A 20,172-nucleotide genomic window follows, 5' to 3' on the forward strand; every position below is an offset into this window, starting at 1 on the left:
ACTTTGGGACAAGACTGCCAATCTATAGCAATGGCCCCTCCAAACACCAACGATTCTTCACTCACCACGTTCAATCGAAGCAAACTGGGTGAAGCGTCTTGCCTAAGAACACAACAGCGTTATCTATCCTGAACCACTGTCCCCATATACACCTGGTGTTCCCGAACAGTCTCTCATCTCAAAGATAAAAGAAGCCCAGCCCTGTGAGCTCGCAAGATCACATGAGATCGCACTTTCACAAGGTGGTATCGCCACAAAGGTTGCTGCTTTCACACTTTCTGGTGCCTATTTTTTTTCCTAGTGATATCCCGGTTTAATCATGATGTAATTGTTTCGTAGTGGATTAAGTTTTGAGCTCGATGAAGTCAAGTTCAGCCTGAGTTTACATGTTATTGTTCAGTCTTACATGGTTTAAAGCTGGTTTCAATAAGATTTAACTGTTTAGATCAAATATAGACCTGGTTTTGAGATTAAGGTCCCATCCACACTAGTACGTATTTGAGTCATTTTTGTTGTGGATGCAGCGTCCACACTAATCCGATTCAAAACAGCTCCAGAGACAGAACGATTTGGTGCCGCCAGCTCCCATGAATTCATCTGAGTACAGATCTGATCCAGCAGTGTTTGGACGCCTGAAAACGTTGATACGCTGACGTAGGAGCTCTAGTTGTGTCCTTATTGGACCACGTCACTGTGACTTTCACCTTCCTGATTCGCTGGGTTTGTGACATCGGTCATGTGACGCTATTGTGGAAAACAGTTTAAACAAACGATAGACAGATTGAACCTCGTCGTCGGTCCACGAAAAGACTGTTTTCACGCATGCCATTTTCCTCTTCTTGAAATTGGCTGCTGCAACTTCAGACACAGTGCTCCACTTCCTTGTTTTTACCTCCCACATGATGTCATTTCAGGTGGTTTCGCGTTACTGTGTGGATAGAGAAGACTTTGATTGTGGACACAGAAACGACGTGTCTGGAAGCAAATCGTTTCCAATACGGTGACACTATGATTCGTTTCAGTGTAAACGTAACTTTAAGATGCATTTTGCAACTTTTCTGGATTTTTGGATGTAAGTGCTTTGCCTGGAATGTTCCATGGTATAACATTAAACACATCTATTAAACATCTTTATTCATTATGAGTGTTTCTATTGCTCATTGCTATTTGTGAATAGGCTTGCCACTCCACAGATTTTGCCCAGTAATGTAACCTATAGTGGTCCACTTTGAGATAGATTTAGGTTTAGTCTCTACTGTGGAACATTCTCGACAGAACAATAACATTTTTATGGAGACAAGCAGGCGATGGACCCTCCACGAGAAATATTTCGCAGTGCACCTTTAAGTCATGTTTTAGTTGGTTATTTTGGATTTAGCACTGGGATCGAAGACTGCAGACAAGTGTTTCATTCTGAGTGTCTAATAATAAGGAATATATTTGTGGAGTAAATTTTCAATCCATCAATAATACTAATAAAAAAAGACAATTAAACAGAGTTATAAAGAAGAAGTATAATCACTTAATCTATAATACATTAAATCTTTACACAGTTTATGGAAAATATTAGATAAAAATAGCTGGAAAAGAAGCATACTTGATACAAATTAGCCAATAAAAGAAGCGATAAGACATCTGGCTTCTATGACCGCTACAACATTGCACATATTCTTTGTCTTTCACCGCGCTGAATTATTAATATAGAATGTGCCCTGATTCAAAAGGACGACTATGTTAGGTGAAAATATTGCAGTAATTTCACCGGCAGATAAAAGTTCACCAAGAATTCACTTTGCATTAACCTTGTACTCATTATATGCACAGAACAGACAGTGCTATCGTTCTATCTAATGCCATCGCACATATAAAATAACTAATGTGAAAGGCTGCTGCGAGATGTTAAACTGCAAGATACTTAAAATGTACTCTGTAAAATATTCACTCATGACCAGTAGGAACAGAAAATTACAAAGAAATATATACTTCAATATCTTAATAATGCCTTTTGTAAATGAAGCCAGACTTTTAAATATTCTACATGGAGACAGCTACTTTTTATGCCGTTCGGTGGTTTTATAGTATTAGCCCGATTCATCTCGCAGCATTAGGATTCGTTCGCTCGACAGTAGGTGGGTACTTTTTTATATACCGTATTTTCCGGGCTATTGGGTGCGCTCATAAGCCTCCAACCCCATCAAAAAACGACCGTGTGCCCCACAATCCAAAGCGGAAAACACCCGCAGCCACACTCATCACTCCACGCCGACGAGGAACGGAACGCAGGAACGAACTGAAAAAGCGAGTGCAACGTGCCACTTCTAGACACAACTGAACAACTGAGTCACTGCGAACACGCCGACGATCCAGCGGTCCCAGACAGCACCCTCCCTACACGCCACAACTGAACAAAGCCCAGAGTCACCGTTGTTAGGCGTGTTCTATCAAAAATGACTCGACTCAATCAATTTAAATCACAAAAAAATGTATTCCCCTGACAATACAATTCTAATAGACAGAGCTCTGGGTCAAATCGTTGTCCCTGATGGCCTACAGCTACACAGGACTTACGTCAGACGATCTGAACGCCTGTCTTCCCTCAACCCAGAAATATATATAACAACAGTATAAATATGCAAGTAATATGTTGAGCAGGTTCACGCTTTGAATCTAATAATCTTGCAGCATCTTCCTTTCTTTTTTCTTTGGAGGAAGTGACAACCCCCACCAAACCATTGTAAAACACCACCAAGTCTGCTTAGATAAAGCCAGCCTGGGTTATCTCCAAAGCCTTATCTGCAAAGGAATTTCCTTTAAAGGACATAGGTTACCCATTATTTAGGACACACAATAGTACCTTTCAGCATATATAAGATTTCAGTGTTTAAGCTTCAACTCAATGTGTAACTTCATTAAAGGTTGTATAGAGGATTTTTTAAAGGAAAAAACATAAAGCGACACTCCTTTTTCAGATGTTGTGCATGCGTGACACCACCTTCCTCCTCCACAGCTCTCTCAGTAGAAACACCTCCTCCCGCCTCTTTACTCTAGAACTCACGCTTGTTTACAGCCAGTGCGCGTTCAGAATTACTGTTGAAGTGACCTGTCTAGAAATAATTTAGCGACCGACACGTGATTTTTTTAGACCTTTCGTCTGCTTCGTTCGCGCCGTCGCTGGAAGGAATCTCCAAGAATCACCTCAGTTTGGCTTTGCTCCTTTTCCCCTTCTCTTCTTCTTTCATCGACCTCAAAAACTGACTTTCTTTTGCGGCGAACCGGTCGCGGATTCTCGTCCGACATCGCGAAAAACTGTGCGAATTGCGAGGAAGATACAGTTAGAAAACGCCTCTAAGAACCGCTCCATAAACTACATAATCCCCGCGCGCCGGCGAGTCAGTTACACTAGAAACGTAGGAAGTTTGACTGACAACCTAACAGCCAATAGAAAATGAGGTAGCCTGGTTATCTATTGGCTGATGTTTATCTGGCCTCAACATGTCCACAGTTGATCGATTTTCATTCTTTTTTTTTTTTGGTCATCATAATTACAAAGCTGCTGCATCTCTGTAATGGTATTTTAAACTTTCACCGACAATTTGAAACAAAAAAAAAATCCTCCATACAACCTTTAACCAATATTTGTTTAATGCAGTGCGGTTTATTTGTGAAAAAAGTTCGAAAATAGACCGTTCAATAATCCATAGCGCCTAATAGTGCGGAAAACACGGTAACCAGTTGCTGCTATTTGGTCGTGACGTATGTAATGCGCCAAATTTGTTTGCACTCCATGGGTCCAGTTTATTTGAGGGAGTTTCTGCAGCCCTGTACTCCGCCCAGAGCCCTGAGATCAGCCGACCAGCTCCTGTTGGTCGTGCCCAAAACTAGGCTCAAGACAAGAGGTGACAGAGCCTTTTCTGTAGCAGTGCCAGGACTGTGGAACAGCCTTTCTCTTCCTGTCAGATCCTCTCAGTCAGGTAATGCAGTTTAAGACTAGACTAAAAACTCACCTCTTCTGCCTGACATTTAGTACGAGACAGTCAGGTTATCTTGCCATTTTTATTGTAGTTTTCACATGTTATCTGTATATATGTATATGTAACTGTTTCTTCTATTTTGTCGACTTGTATGTGAAGCACTTTGGTCAGCTGAATGTGTTGTATAAATAAACTTGAACTGAATTGAAATCCCGTAGGAAGAAGGGCAATAACGTCTTTCCCCTTGATAAAATTCACCAAACATTCTCTTTGTTCCGGCTTTAAATCCTCGATCTCGGGAATCGTCGCCAACACAGAATGTCTGTCTTCGTCTACATCCATCTCGTCCACTTTGTTTACTGTTGTTCTATACCACAAAAGGGACCCGGACAGACACTTGAGTTTGAGGTCATGGCCTCACAGCTCTTTGCTGGTGCGCGGTCTACAACTTCTGGGCTTCTTGCAAAACCGTCTAGTGCAGGGGTCTCCAACCTGTAGCTCTCCAAAGGATTTCTGAATTATATATATTGCACTTAATAACTAAAATCGGTTTAATTTCCTTTTAAAATTTGTCATTTTGGTGCCTGACTTTTGCACTAATAAATGGATAATGGTTTATGTTTAATAGGCAACATAACTGTACCCCCACCTAAAGCTTCATAAAGGTAACTCACCAGAGGAAAAAGGTTAGAGAGTGTATTCTAATGTATTCTGATTCTTGACCTAGTCGCTGGAGAGAAATGAAATTGAGCGGAGGCACCAGCTCGAATAGTATAGCCAAAGGAACAACATTTTCATGGAAACAAGACGGTGCAAGCCCTAAACTAGGCCAAATATGAGTCATGAGTTTGTGGACATGCGAGCTGCGTTCACAATAAGGACGCATGTTTTTCAGTGCATCAAAAACATCAATTTGTGAGTCCGTCTTGCTCTCGCTCGGCGACGGACCAATCCCACCGCATCATTCAGGTTTGTGTGGAAGCCAAAGGAGATGCGCCAAAATGAACCAAAACAAACATCGCAACGCCGACAGACACGCTTCAGTCTAGTTTAGCACAAAAAAAAACAAAACCCACACACACTATTTTGTTTGTGACGAACATGCAGAAGGTAAGTGCTTTGTGCATTTGTGGACTGTGACTGTGTCTGTGCTTTTCTCTCAACTGGATGGAACAAAAGTTTGATTTCTCGACTTGTTCCGCTGTTGTGAACTTTCGATCAATCATATTCAAATAGAAGACATGAAATTCTGCGTTTTCACAAACATTTTCAGCGAGAGCCAGGTTATCTACACACAAACAACTACAGTCAGTTTCACAATCATACAAAATCAATGTGGGTAAACTGGTAATAATGATTAAGGTGAACAAAAGTGATACAAATTTAGAAAAAGTCAAGTTTTTTATTCAATCAGTACTGTGCTAAAAAAGCCTTTTGGTTGGGGAAGTTAACAGCTTAAAATTAAACAAAAATACGGTGTTTATCCTTGTTAGTAGGACTACTTTGGAAGTTTTCTGTTATTTTTCATTATTTTTACTGCTATTTTGGCAGTTTTCTTATTATAAACAATACACCTGAGACTCACAATTTGCATACCTCCAAAACAACAATTACAATATAGACAATACGTCCCTCACTAATAATTCCAATACTTGATTTGCATTCTAACAAAGTAAATTAAAAACCCCCCTATCGAACAACTTTTAAAAATGTAAACAACATTTTATTAAAAGGTAAACCAATACACTCTGTTCAAAAACTGTATTCGCTCACGTCGTCGGAGCGCTTGTGTCAAAACCTGTGCTCGGAGAGAATCGCTACAACCCGGACGTTTTCTTGGAAATGCCTTGGGGAACTGTTGACCCGAGGAAAGCCACTTAAGCCCAGCCAAACGCGGCATTAAATCTTTATGGCCCCTCCACTTTACAGCCATCATGTGTCAGGCCATACACTACAGGGGGAGGGGGGGCTGTCAAAGAGGAGGTAAAAGCTACTATTAGGCCGGTCTAAGCTTCAAAATTTAGGCTGGGATTTTTGCCTGACAAATCCACTATGATATCTCTGTGTATTTTTTATACGGAGGGATTACAGTGTCACCAGGCCCACCGTGGCACCTCGAGTCAGGCTTTAACGTGTGCAATCGTGTCCGTGTATTTCGGTGACTCGTGTGAAACGGATGAGCTCGCTGGTCATCTATCATTTACAAACAAAACCACTTCTCCCTCACCTCAGATTACACGTCCTATATGACACAAAAATGACTCTTGTGAGCTTTAAGACATGGTGTAATGTTGTTACATCGTCAAAAACAGACCTGGAGTGGTGTTTTGTTTCAGTCACACATTTTGAGTGACCCTTAGTCATTAGTCTGTTTACATTCCTAAAGCTCAAAATACTGTTCCACCTTGTGACGTCAAGTAGTGATTGTTTTCATGTTAACAGCAACCCTTTAGTTTTGTTCAGTAGAGATCGGCAATTTCAGGGCTAAAATCATCCAAATGATTCTAGTGAAAGTGTATGGAGTCTTAGGTGTTGTCCACACGACAAAGTTTTTTGGTCAAAACAGTGAAGTTTTTATTCGTTTTGGCCTTTCATCTTCATGGAGCCGGCTTTTCGGGTGGGCAAAAACTGTGCTTTTTGAAAACGGTTTCCAGAGTGGATAAATCTGAGAACGCCGGTGTTGCGTTGCCATGTGAACAAGCAAACCGCAGCATTTGTAAAACGATGACATTGTGACCCCGTCATTGCCACGTGACCATAAGAGAACCCCGCGCAACAACCAGTAACAACCATAACAACAACCATGGTGGACAACGGAGTTAAGTTTGTGCTGCGGACGCTTCTGAGTTTATGTTCAATGTTGCATCAAAACCTTTCAATCTACAACACCAGTGGAGACGCATACTCAGTTACACGCCGCTGATTCTTTTAAACCCACTACCATGTACAACTAAAAGGGGCAGTAGAAGAAGATTTTGGGTGAGACCTGGGAGAACCAGTGGCTCTTTCTGTATCCTGTTTACAGTGCTACCTATAGGTGTGGCATATGTATTACATCATTTTCACTCAGTGTTCCTTTGTCGTCTGGATGTGCATATTTATTGATCTGACACAAGTGTGGATGCAATTTTTTTTCAACCTGTAAAAAACAAAAAAATTAAATAAAATCCAGGAGCGTTGTCGTGTGGACGTAGCCTAAAAATCACATTGGAGCACTTCCTGTATTACCACATGACATCACAAGGTGGTGTTTTATGTCTGAGAGAAAAACTCAGCCTAAATATGCAGGATGTGTGTTGAAAAGGTTGAACAGAGGATTTTTTTAATGCTTTAAATTGTCAATGAAAGTTCAAAAGAGCATTACAGACATGCAGCAGCCTTGTAATTATGATGTCCAAAAAAAAAAAAAAAAAAAATGAAAACCATCAACTGGAGGCTAGATAAACATCAGCCAATAGATAACGACACTACCTCGTTATCTATTGGCCTCTCACACATTCCAAATATGCAAGACGCTGTTTATTCAACCAAAGCAGCGGCTCTTAGTGGCTTTTCCCAACTGTAGCTTCCTCGCAGTTTGCACAAAGTTTGTTGCGATGGCAGACAAGAATCCATGGCCAGTTTGCGGCAAAAGAAAGTCTTTTTTGAGGTTGTTTTTGAGGTCGCTGAGAAAAAAAGAGAAGGGGAAAAGGAGCGAGGCCAAACTAAGGTGATTCTTGGAGATTCCTTCCAGCAATGTTTCGACTGAAGGGTCTAAAGACTGACGCGCTGGTCGCTAAATTACTTTTGGACAGGAAACTAATTTATTCAGCGATTCCGAACGTGCAGCGGCTGTAAACAAGCACGATTTTTAGCGTATGGAGGAGGCGGGAGGAGGCGTACAAAATGGAAAAACAGTCACTGTATTTTTCTTTCCTTGGAAAATCCTCTATACAACCTTTAATGTGTGTAAATCAATCAAAGCAAAATTCCGGGTAAGTTTTTTGATAAAGAAATCATCGAACTGAAAATAGGATACAGTTAGTTCATTATGAATGTCATCTACTTAACCAAATCATTGATACAAGTGGTAGACTGTGGTGTGATTTTGAGATAATTGTGATGTGTGAGCTACTGTGTCCAAATAATTTCCCTTGTGGATCAATAAAGTTTGTCTTTGTAAGTCTAAGAATGATCAGCACACCTCCCATTTTTGAAAATTACTGGTTGCTTGTTTCTTTAGATTCAAATACAAACTTAGAGTCTTAGCCCAGTAAACTACACTACTGTGATTGCGCGGATATTGCTCTCAGCTTCTCTAACGAGACTTAACTTTGACAAATCTATAGCCATAAATTATTCTTCCCAAATCTGCAAATTGGCAGAGTATAACGGCGAGAGGCTCACTTTTAATCTGTGCGCTCTGTTCATTTAAACGCGTCTAATATGTCAGGGGAGGCGTCGGCGCGGATAAATCAAAGCGCGCACTCCTGACAGGGGCTGGTTCGTCTTCATTTCGCAGTTCATAAATAAGTGGGACCTCCATATGCCGGGGAAGAGCGCGTATTTGGACTCATTTCACGATTTAGCTATTAATGCAAACACGCGCACGCACAAGGGCTGTTGACGATTTCCTCACTCGCACTAATTGATACAAGACGGGATAAATGTGCTCAGAGCGGTTTGGTACAGGGGTTTGCACAAAAACACTTTGCCGAGGCCTCGCTGCCCACGGATTTTTGTGGTGAAAGGAAAGGATGCAATATTGTTTTGATTGACCAAAATGCATTAGGGAACTAGACCACAGACAGTTGTTTTCACATAGTTCTCATTCAAAAATATGTCAGAATGAATAGAAATGCCTATGATAGTTGTTTCCTTATACGTTTTATCAAACAAAATGTATAGACCAGGGGTGTTTCTTTCACTTAAAGGGACAGTTCGGAATTTTGGACATAGGACCTCATTTCCCAGAGTGTTGGAGACGTGTGGAGACACTTTTTTAAATATTCCATCCAGTCCTTGTATTTGCAGAGGTCGCTGGTGCTAGGCTAGTTGCATGTCAATGGCCATAGTTAGCCTGACACTAAAAACAGTCTTACCCACTCCACAAAACACCCGAAACAAATCTATTATTACACCAGACTGTCCATGTGAATGTCTGTGTTGATAGAATAATTTTAGAAGTAAAACCAACCCTGCATTTGAAGGATTTATGTCTGAGCAGCAGCAGCAGCAGCGAGTGGCACTTCCTGATAGAAAACTTGGCAGCGGCGGATTGATATATGAGAAAATAGTCCCTCAACATGCAACGATTCATGCGATGCAAGGTTAGGTTTTAGGGATATAATGATATCCAAATCTCTCGGTACGATATTATCACGATATGCATCTCGCAGTACGATATTTATTGCAATATCCTCATTACTGTTTATTTTGTACGATCATAAACGATAAACTTTATGTCTACTTTAACATTATTACTAGGTAGTGCGACCGTAAACAAAAATATATTTCTGTGTGTATGTAAATGTGTGTTATGCATATGTATGTATGTGTATATATATTTATAATGAACATATGTACTGGATATCTTTGATGCATATGTGTATGTATGTATGTATGTATGTGTGTACATGTGTGTGTACATATATAAGTATGTGTGTATATGTTTATGTCTATATGTGTGTATATTTATGCAATGCAGAGTGACAGGTAAGCACTCCAAAGGTGTTAAAAAAAATAAATACAAATGTGTGAATCACGTGATTATGTAAAACAACTGGGGTAGGACACTACGTTTTTTAAGCTTCACCCAACTCCTTTTGAGCAACAGGTTCCAAATATGTTCATGTACATATCCTTGGTTTTGTTAATGTTTTTGGATTTTTGTTGAACCTGGCTCAAACAAATAAACAAATGAATGACTGAATAAATGATATTTTGAAGAGGCTGATATAACTGTAGATAGGACGCTTTTTTGCTTTTAAAATACCTTGACAAGATTTTGATGTGAATTATTACAGTTAGAATCCCAAGAATTCAAGTAGAAAACATATTATTTCATGTTGTCTGCGCTGAAATGAATCATGGGATATGTAGTTCCTGATGTTTATGCTACTGAAGTTGTAAAACCATGCATTTAAGCAAAGGAACTTGTGATTCGATATATTGTGAGACATTTAGCGATACGATATCACGATATTTTGGTTATTATTACATCCCTATTAGTTTTATTGTGTTTCCACATGTCTCCACACTCTGGCTCACGAGGAAATGAGGTCTTATGTCCAAGATTCCGGACTGTCCCTTTAAGGCCACAATGGTCAGTACAGTGGATCAATCAGATCATTCAGATGCGTTTGATGTGGCTTTGACAGGACTGTCATAACTTTGAAAGATCTGAAGCTTTCATTTTCTGTCTCTTTCACAGCGTGATGTGATGTTATTGAAGTGATAGTGACAGAGTTACTTGAGTTTGCAGTAAAAAAATACTGCCTATGATCAACTGGATGATTCAGCAGAAGCCTTGAGGGTCAATAAAAGATTGGTCTGAGGGCTACACTGGAGAAAAAACAAAACAAAACAAAAAAACCCACAATATGTAGGTAAGTTAAAATGACTTAAATTAAGAGCGTCTGACTTTATTTGAGTCAATTCAACCTGACATGTAAAATTATCTACCAATGGAATAAGTGTGTTTTTCTTCATTCAAGCAAAGCAAGTTAGAGTTTGTTGTTGTGCAAAAAGTTGTTGTTTTTCTTACTTTTAAGTGTCACAAGTTGTATTTTCATATTTTAAGTACAAAAAGTCTTATTCCACTGGTAGATAATTTTACTTGTCAAGTGAAATTTACTCAAATCATGATGAAACTTTCTTTAATTCAAGTCATCTTAACTTGTCTAGATTTTGTTTTTTTGCAGTGTGCTAGTTCTTTATAGGCAATCATTCAGTTTATTTTTTTACACAAACACTTTTACAATATATTTTTATATCAGGGGTGTTTAACTCAAATTCACAGAGGACCAAAATTAAAAACTGGGACTTAAGTCGTAGGCCAGACTTCAACAACATCTGCATGTTTTCTCTTTTTTTCGAGATATGTAAAGTTAAACCTGTTCTTATTAAAATACATGTTTAATAATAGTTTTGCTTTAATACTGAATCCAGAACAAGCAGAATATAAAATAATAACAACATTTTAAATAAATAACATCTCTATAGCCTATCTGTATCTAATATGTTTTCCTGAACTAGAAAAATTTTGTAAAGTTGGTTATAATTGTAAATAACGTTGTAATAGTTTCAAGACCTGTGCATCCTTATTTAGAAACTTTAAAATATCGACATCTCAGCTCGTGCTATTAAAACATATTTAGAAAAGTTGAATTAAGGATTTTCTTGAATTTCATATCTCCCCCTGTACATTTCCACCAAACATTCTGCAGTTTACGGACCTCACAAGTCAGTCCGGCCTCGCGTCGCAAACCCAATAAACCCGCCGCCTGACCCCTATTTCCCTTTTCCTTACAAGGTCACAACTAATCATCGCTTTTCTACGCTCTTCCCATCTTCGCCCATTCCAATCCATCTGTCCTTCCTTCTCCTAATCTTCCTCCGCCTACCCTGATGCTGCTTCCCTAGTTTTCCGATGCCAATTTCATGGAATAAACGCCCTTGATTGCTACTTCTGGACTTCGCACATTAGTCAGTCAGAATGAAATGTACTTGCGGCCTTCTTTTTCCTTTTTTTTTTTTTTTTTTTTTCCCTTCCCTCCGTGGCATAGAAAGCTGTAATTGCGATGTCAGATTTGATAGAGAGGGAAGAAGCATTGGCGGAGCCCGAGGAAGGATGCGGAGAGCTGGAGTGGTCCATTAGCACGTGTGGCTACGCCCTCGTGCATTTGACCACAATTACGACGGCAGCTGATGAGCATCTGAGACCTCCGCTCCTCCCGGGCTGAATGCAGTTTCTGCCGCAGTCATGCATGAGACACAGAAGCGAGATGTTTTCAATGCAAAAGTAGTGCACTGATATCCCGGTTACGTGGCCTTTGATAAACCATGTGACTTTGAAGTGGAGCTGAAGAAGACTAAATCAGTTCTTGGTTAACTAAAGTCGTCCTGCTTAGGGATGCACCAGTCCAGCTCTTTCAGTTACAATACTGATTCTGATACTACACCTTTAAGTATCTGCCAATACCTGATATCAATACATACTAGTGTAGAGACTGAAAACAGAATTTATTTCCTTTAAACAAAAATTAAATAAGACAAAAGTGATCCAAGTTTTTTTTTTTTTTTTTTTTTTTTAAATGTATGTGCATGTTATCTCTCAACCAGGGGTGCAGTGGGTGTGGTACGTCTACCCGCTTCTCCCGATGTGAAACATAAAAAAATATATATATAAAATAAAAAAATTAAATAGCTACAACTTAAATGTCAAACCGGAGCTACTAGCAATGGTGAAAACAAACTGCATAGGCTCATGATATCTGCAGGACTGTTCTATAGCGACCTGAGACATGAAGGACCAGGACTGAACCAAGATTGAACCAGGACTCAACCAGGAGGACTAAACCAGAACTGAACCAGAATTGAGGGTCCGGATGGGCCCAGAGGTGCACCTGGGTAGACTACTGGGTGACGGCAGCAGAAAGGACCAGCACAGAGCTTTGCGATCCACGGGGCTAAGAGCATCCGTCACCCGATTGGTTTAGTCCTGGTTGAGACCTGGTAAGGTCCTGGTGTAGTCCTGGTGATCGGTTTGGTGGTTGCAGCGTGTATGTATTTATGCTATGACACTGGTTTAGTCCTGGTTCAGTCCTGGTTTAGTCCTGTTATAGTCCTGTTATAGTCCTGGTGTAGTCCTGTTATAGTCCTGGTCCAGTCCTGTTATAGTCCTGGTGTAGTCCTGGTGATCGGCTTGATGTTTGCAGCGTGAATGTATTTATGCTAATGACACTGGTTTAGTCCTGGTCCAGTCCTGGTTTAGTACTGGTGTAGTCCTGGTCCAGTCCCGGTGTAGTCCTGGCAATTGGGTTTGCAGTTTGCGGCGTGTATATATTTATAATCTGCTAATGACATGGCATAGGTTCAGTCCTGGTTCAGTCCTGGTTCAGTCCTGGTTCAGTCCTGGTTTAGTCCTGGTTTAGTCCTGGTTTAGTCCTGAACTATGGGGCTTTTGGACTGATGGCCTAACCCCAATTTATTACAGGTCCGGACGGGTGTGGATTTAACTTTGATATAATCACAGGTTAACGGGCAGGTGTGGTGCTGAACTGCGCGGGTGCGGGTTTCCAAAACTAGACCCGTGCAGGACTCAGCTCTGAACCGATATTAGGATATATCCAATATGCGATCCAGCAAATATTTCAGTATCAGCCCTGACATTTGATACCAGTGTCAGATCGGTGGATCCTTAGTCTCTGATTGGTTAATGAACTTAAATGGGAGTGTGGTAAAAGCTCTCAAAAGTATTATGTATCTTTATATACTCGTTTTAAAAATATTTGTAATTGAACAAATGCAAGATGGATCATTTTTATACCAAAGTGTGGAACATTCCAGGCAAAGCAATCCTCTGTTTTTTTCCCAGTGTAAATAAAGGTGTGCTATGTAACTTTTCCAAACAAACAAAAAAACAATATCTCGGTGAGTTAAAATTACTTAAATTAAGAACATTTTACTGTATTTGAGTCGATTCAACTTGACAAGTAAAATTATCTACGAATCAAATAAGTTATGTTTTTCTTAATTCAAGCAACATTCGATTTTGTTTCTTATTTTAAATGCAAAAAGTTGTTGTTTTTCTTATTTTAAGTGTAGACAGATGTATATTCATATTTTAAGTACAAAAAGTCTTATTCCACTGGGAGATAATTTGACTTGTCAAGTGAAATTTACTCAAATCACAATGAAACTTTCTTAATTCAAGCCATCTTAACTTGACTAGATTTAGATTTTCGGAGGGTATAGGTGATTCCATTGCTCAAAAACATGTCATCTTGCTGTGAGCAGGTTTGCCTCTCCACAGATCTAACTTTATTCCATACTGCAGAACATCACCACGGAGACTATTTATAATACAGCAGTAACCTGACGACGAAGAACACGGCGAAAACCAAAGCTAAAACAACATTTTCCGTTCACAGAGCAAGACAACCCACCATTAACCCCGAAACAACACCTCCCTTTGAGCATCTGTCGCCACTAAACCTCATCCCGGCAACTTCATTTCTCTCTCTCTCTCTGCGTTTAGTTTAGCATCCTTCCTTTTCATCCCTCCGTTCCTCTCCAGTAGCGCGCCGTGGCTTTGATGACAGGGGGCGGAAGCCGAACTTGTAATGACTTTTTTTTTTCTTCTTCTTCTTATCCCAGAACCCTCACACCCCGCGATTTTCCGACAAAGCCCTCCACCGCGATGCAGTCGGGGGTGAGCCTCAGCAGGTACCGGCAACAACAAAAGCCGTAATGGAAAATTAATGTGTTCCGACTGAGACGAAGAACGCTAACTTCATTTAGCGCGTCGGGCCTGTAAACACCATTAGAAGCATGGGATCTCGCTGGCAGTGTGGAAGTTTTCCGATGTCTTCCGAGGGAGATGGGTAATTATGGGGGAATTAATGGGAATTGGCAAACAAGTGTATCGGTAATTTTTCTCGGAAAGATGAGATTCTATTTGCGGTGGATGGGAAATTGAGTGTTCTAAGTGGTAATGAAGTGTTACTGAGGATATATTAGTCTGTTTTATACACTCTTTATAACTCAATTCAGCCACTTCATTCTACTTAATCAGAGGGTGAATGGTGAAGGACCCCAATCGCGCTCGACTATTACAGCTAATTCTGGCGTGCAACAAATGGTTTTAAAGCTTTTGCTCTCAAATATAATATCGCGTTTCGAAAGAGTCTAGCTGGCCCTTTTAAAAATCTGTGGGCCGTGACAAACAATGGACCCTGACTGGTGGTTTAAAGGGACATATTTTGCAAAACTGACTTTTATAAATGCGTTCAGTCATCGTTAATGTACTCAAAAGTCCACCAGGTTTAGTTACAATATAAGAGTCCATGTTCAGTCCTTGGCGGTGGCGAAGTTAGAAATTTGGGGCCCTAGACGAACTTAATTTTTATTTATTTATTTATTTTTTATATATATTTATTGTCTGTTTTTCCCCATTGTTCTTGAGACATGCACATCTCTATTTATTTGAATTATACTGGTGGATTGGAAACTTATCTTATTAGTTTGGTTGCTTACTAGATCTGAAAGTTGTTTTATTTTTTTGCTTGTACAAATACATTTTTGTTTACATCCATTACATATGATTATTGTTATTATTTTTTCTCATGATTATTGTTTAAAAGTAAACTACTCTCATTTAATTTCATATTGAGAGAAAATCTAATTGCTCTCTTGGTCGGGGGGCCCCTTCAGGTTTGGGGGCCCTAAGCAGATGCCTACTTTTGCCTCATGGTAGCGCCACCTCTGGTCCTTGGGAAGGTACAGAAAACATTCAAGAGCCTATTTACATACGGAATTAGGAAAGTTATGGAAATCGATGAATTAGTCATTTAGAAACAATTTACAAATGTTAAATTACATACTTCTATTTTCAGATTAATAAACATTCTAAATTATTTGTAAAATGTAAATTAGGTATTTATTGCTGCTGGGAGTTTTTGGTAGTTGTCTTGTCAGCCGGTTTCACTTCGAGGAAACCGTCTGACCTCGCAGCATTAGGATTCGTTCGCTCAACAGTAGACGGGTACTTTTTAAATTTAACCAATCGCTGATATTTGGTCGTGACGTATGTAATGTGCCATTAACGGGAATAACTGGTATATTAAGCTTTACCCAAATCCCATAGGAAGAAGGACAATGACATCTTTCCCCTTGATAAAATTCAACAAACATTCTCTTTATTCTGGCTTTAAATCCTCGATCTTGGGAATCGTCGCCAACACAGAATATTTGGCTCTTCGCTGATTGGCCGGTGTGTGCGGTCTACAACTTCCAGCCTTCTTACAAACCATCTAGAGTATTCCAATTCCTGACTATCATGAATATCACGATATTTCAGTTATTGTTACATCCCTAGTTGTCATTATTCTCAACACTGAGCTCATCTCTCCAATACGCTGTTAAGAATCTCTACATAACTATGAACTATTAGTCATTTATGTTTACTGATGCTGAAACTTTACACTCTTACTCATACATAGGCACTCTTTACATGGTGTATGCATTTGTATTGTTCCTAAGGTCTATGTGAGTGTTGTATTTTAGCTTGATTCATCAGCCGGTTTCATTTTGTGGAAACCGTCTGACCTCGCAGCGTTAGGATTCGTTCGCTCGACAATATTCGGGTACTTTTTTATTTAACCAATCGCTGCTATTTGGTCGTGACGTATGTAATGCCCCAAATCCCGTAGAAAGAAGGGCAATAACGTCTTTCCCCTTGATAAAATTCACCAAACACTCTCTTTGTTCCGGTTTTAAATCCTCGATCTCGGGAATCGTCGCCAAAACCGAATGTCTGTCTTCGTCTACATCCGTCTCGACCGCTTTGTTTACTGTTGTGTTGTTCCACAAAAAGAGACCCAGACATTCGCTTGAGTTTGACGTCATGGCTTCACAGCTCTTCGCTGATTGGCCGGTGCGCGGTCTACAACTTCTGGGGTTCTTGCAAAACGTCTCGTGCGGGGGTCTCCAACATGTAGCTCGCCAAAGGATTTCTGAATTATATATATTGCACTTAATAACTAAAATCTGTTTAATTTCCTTTTAAAATTTGTCATTTTGATGCCTGACTTGTGCACTAATAAATGGATAAAGGTTTCTGTTTAACTGTATCTTAACTGTACCCCACCTAAAGCTTGCCATAGCTCTTCTACTTTCTCAGTTGGCCGGTGTGCGGTCTAAAACGTCTGGGGTTCCGATTTCTGACCTAGTTGCTGGAGAAAAATGAAATTGAGCAGAAATAAGAGGTGACAGCTGCCTGGCTAGTTGTGTGTTGCAAATGAAATCAAAACAAAACAAAACAAAAAGAACTATATTTTCTGGAAACAAATGCACTTGGAGATTGTCAACACAAGAAGCAGCACGATAATACTGCAGATTCATAGCTGGAAGTTTCTCAAATTGTAATCGCTCAATAATCTGCAACAGGCGCTACACATATCTTGTAGTACCACGGGTTACGCAGAGGCACACAATGTCTCCAGATTAACCCAAATTAAGAAAACAACACATTTCGAGGTAGTTTCCCCCTGGTGACGACAATCCCCGGTCTGGTTTGAGGCGCGGCGCTGCTCGCTTTCATCTCACCCAACTCCCAATTAGGAAAAGTGAACAAACACCATCCGGGGAGTAGGGTCCTTTGCATATTCAAACAATGGGGGCTCCGGAGTTCGAGTGAGCAGAAGGAGCCGAGGAGATGGAGAGAGAGTTGATCACAGGAAAATTAAACCGCGCTGAACCTTGTAAACAAATATTTCAACAATGTTCAACACAATGTGGGAGACGTCTGGTGTCACTGTGCTGTGAAATAGGGCCGCAAAGGTTTGAAAGGGAGGGTGCACCCATGGGCGACCGGTAGAAATGGGTGAAGCCGAAGATGCGGAATGGATTTGGGAATAGTACATTATAAAAAAAGACAAAAAAAAAAAAAAAAAAAGAGGATAACGAAAGAAAATAATCTAACAAGCGCTCACCGGAGTCCAATCTTTGTAAAGGTTAAGGCATGACTGGTTTCGGCTTCGCGCGGTCGACCTGACCCTGTCGGCATGGCAACAGGTTTGAGTTTTATAAAGTGATGACAACTGGGGACCGGTGTGAAGTCTACCGCAGATTATCAGAAGTCTATGTGGAATATTAAAACGTGGAAGGATGAGGTCTGAAGTACAGCAGGTCTTACATTAAAGGTCCTGTATCACGCAAAATGAACTCTTGTAGCTTTGAATCGCATTAGAATGTCGTTACCACTTCAAAAAGCATAACCAGAGTTGTGTTATTTTATTTTTTCACAAGTCTGAGTGCCGCTTTAGTCTTAGTCAGTCTACAGCAGGGGTCTCCAATCTTTTTCTACCTGTGAGCTACTTTTTGTAAAACCAAAAAGCCAAAGAGCTAAAAATGTTGTAAATGGAAGGGCAAGCCGTAGATGACGTACAGTTTGATGTTTGTAAAACAGGGATCTCCAACCTGTGGCTCTCCACCCACTTCCAAGTAGCTCGGCAAGGGATTTCTGAACTACATTTCTGAATATTGTGCTGAATAACTCAAATTTGATTAATTAAATGCCTCTTACTTTTATACATCACTGTTGGGGAAGTTACTTTAAAACTGTAATGTGTTATTTATGACTTGTTATTGTCATTTCAAAGTAATTTGTTACATTACAATATTACTGCATTTAAAATGTAAAACATTACATTACTATTGCATTACTTTTAAGTTACTCTCACCAACATAACTGAGAAGATGCTGAACTTTTGCGCCGTATATGGACTGAACCAGGACTAAACCAGGACTGAACCAAGGGCCGAACCAGGAGGACTAAACCAGGACGAAACCAAAACTGAATCAGAGCTGAACCCAGACTGAACCAGGACTAAATCAGGACTGAACCAGGACTAAACAAGGACCAAACCAGGACTAATCTTGGACTAGAACTTGAAAGTGCCTTGCAGACAGGGTGTCTGCAAGGTGCGATCAGGCGTCAGCTGTGATTAGCCCTGTGGAGCATGGAGTTCTGCGCCGGTCCTTACCCAACGGTCTATGCGGGCGCGTCTCCGGCATTTCACAGCTGAAAATTAAAATTAAAGTGCACCTTATAGTCCAAAAAATACGGTACTTAAATCTCATTAAAATACTCAAATGGAATGAATACTTTCTTAAAAATGCGGAGAGAAATGTAGTTCATTTTAAATTTAATTCCTAACACATTCTCAGCATCTTAATTATTCACCACAGTGAGTTTACAAACGTTTCACTATTTTCAGAGGCCAGAGCGGAGTAATGCTTACAACAGCTAGCATGCTAACAGAGCACCGATGTTACTTCCTGGTTCACGGACGATAAAAATGATTTACAATTACATGCAGACAGCGCACATACGTCTCATTCTGACCCTAAGAGCAGCTTTTACAATATATATATGACCTTTTTTACTTTTTTTTTTTTTTTAACTCTATTCGGTGTTAATAAGGACATAGCATTTGACAACAGCAATGCAAAAACATCCTGTACTAACTAACACAGATTTTATTCAGGATGTCTTCCGTAATTTACACATAACCAGGCACAGAAAACGTACAAGCTCCGAGTGAATACCGCTGTTGTGTCCTTGGGCAAGACACTTTCTTCAATTTGTATGTATGATCCAAACGTGTATGTATGAGTGCAGTCTCGCCGCCGTCTGCTGTGGGCCAGTTACAGCAGCAGTGTAGCGTAAATGAATAATGTATAAAATAGGGAATATTCTGTGAGTGTCTGGAAAGGCTCTATATAGCTCCAATGCATTATTAACGCCAAGCAACTCCAATTAGAGTTAATAAACATGCCAGAGCTTTTTTTTTTTTCTCCATGTTGCAGGCAAAATAAGATGATTTTAAAGAAGACGTATTATGCTATTTTCTGACCATATAACACAGATCATTATTTTATATTTTGTTCAGTATAAACCAAGATTTGAAATGGCGTAATAATAAAAACAACTTCATCGACTTCCTGTTCAAACTTTACCATAACGAGCAGCAGATTTTCATTGACCTGTTTTGGTTGTTGTTGTTGTTGTTGTTTTGGTTTTTGAAATAAGTTATGCAGCATATGGGAATCTCTAATGTATGACCCGGGATCTGATTTTCTTTCTTTTTGAGGAGGGATCACTCAGTCCCTTGCAGCCCGACGGTATCGTATATGAAACCTGGGAATATGTTTTATATAATCATGGAACTTTCCAAACATAAATAATAGAAATGTACTTTTTTTGTCCTTGAAAAGCTGAGAGTTGCTAGCCTAATTCATCAGCCGGTTTCCACGAAGTGAAAGTCTGACCTTGCAGCATTAGGATTCATTCGCTCGACAGTAGGCGGGTACTTTTTTTTATTTAACAAATCGCTGCTATTTGGTCGTGACGTATGTAATGCGCCGCTAACGGGGTTAACTGCTATTCCCAAGCTTTTCCCAGATCCCGTAGGAAGAAGGGCAATAACGTCTTTCC

The 20,172-nt window shown here is 40.0% G+C and overlaps 1 protein-coding gene across 1 annotated transcript in view; it reads right to left on the reverse strand.

The window, feature by feature from the left end:
* The window catches only part of nrxn2b (neurexin 2b), a 1,850,542-nt gene that overhangs the window by 1,512,273 nt on the left and 318,097 nt on the right, over window positions 1-20,172 (reverse strand). The gene's annotated exons all lie outside the window — the stretch shown is intronic.

This window comes from Boleophthalmus pectinirostris, unplaced genomic scaffold, assembly GCF_026225935.1.
Source record: "Boleophthalmus pectinirostris isolate CB_2022bp ecotype Guang Dong unplaced genomic scaffold, ASM2622593v1 HiC_scaffold_20, whole genome shotgun sequence".
NCBI classification, from domain to species: domain Eukaryota; kingdom Metazoa; phylum Chordata; class Actinopteri; order Gobiiformes; family Gobiidae; genus Boleophthalmus; species Boleophthalmus pectinirostris.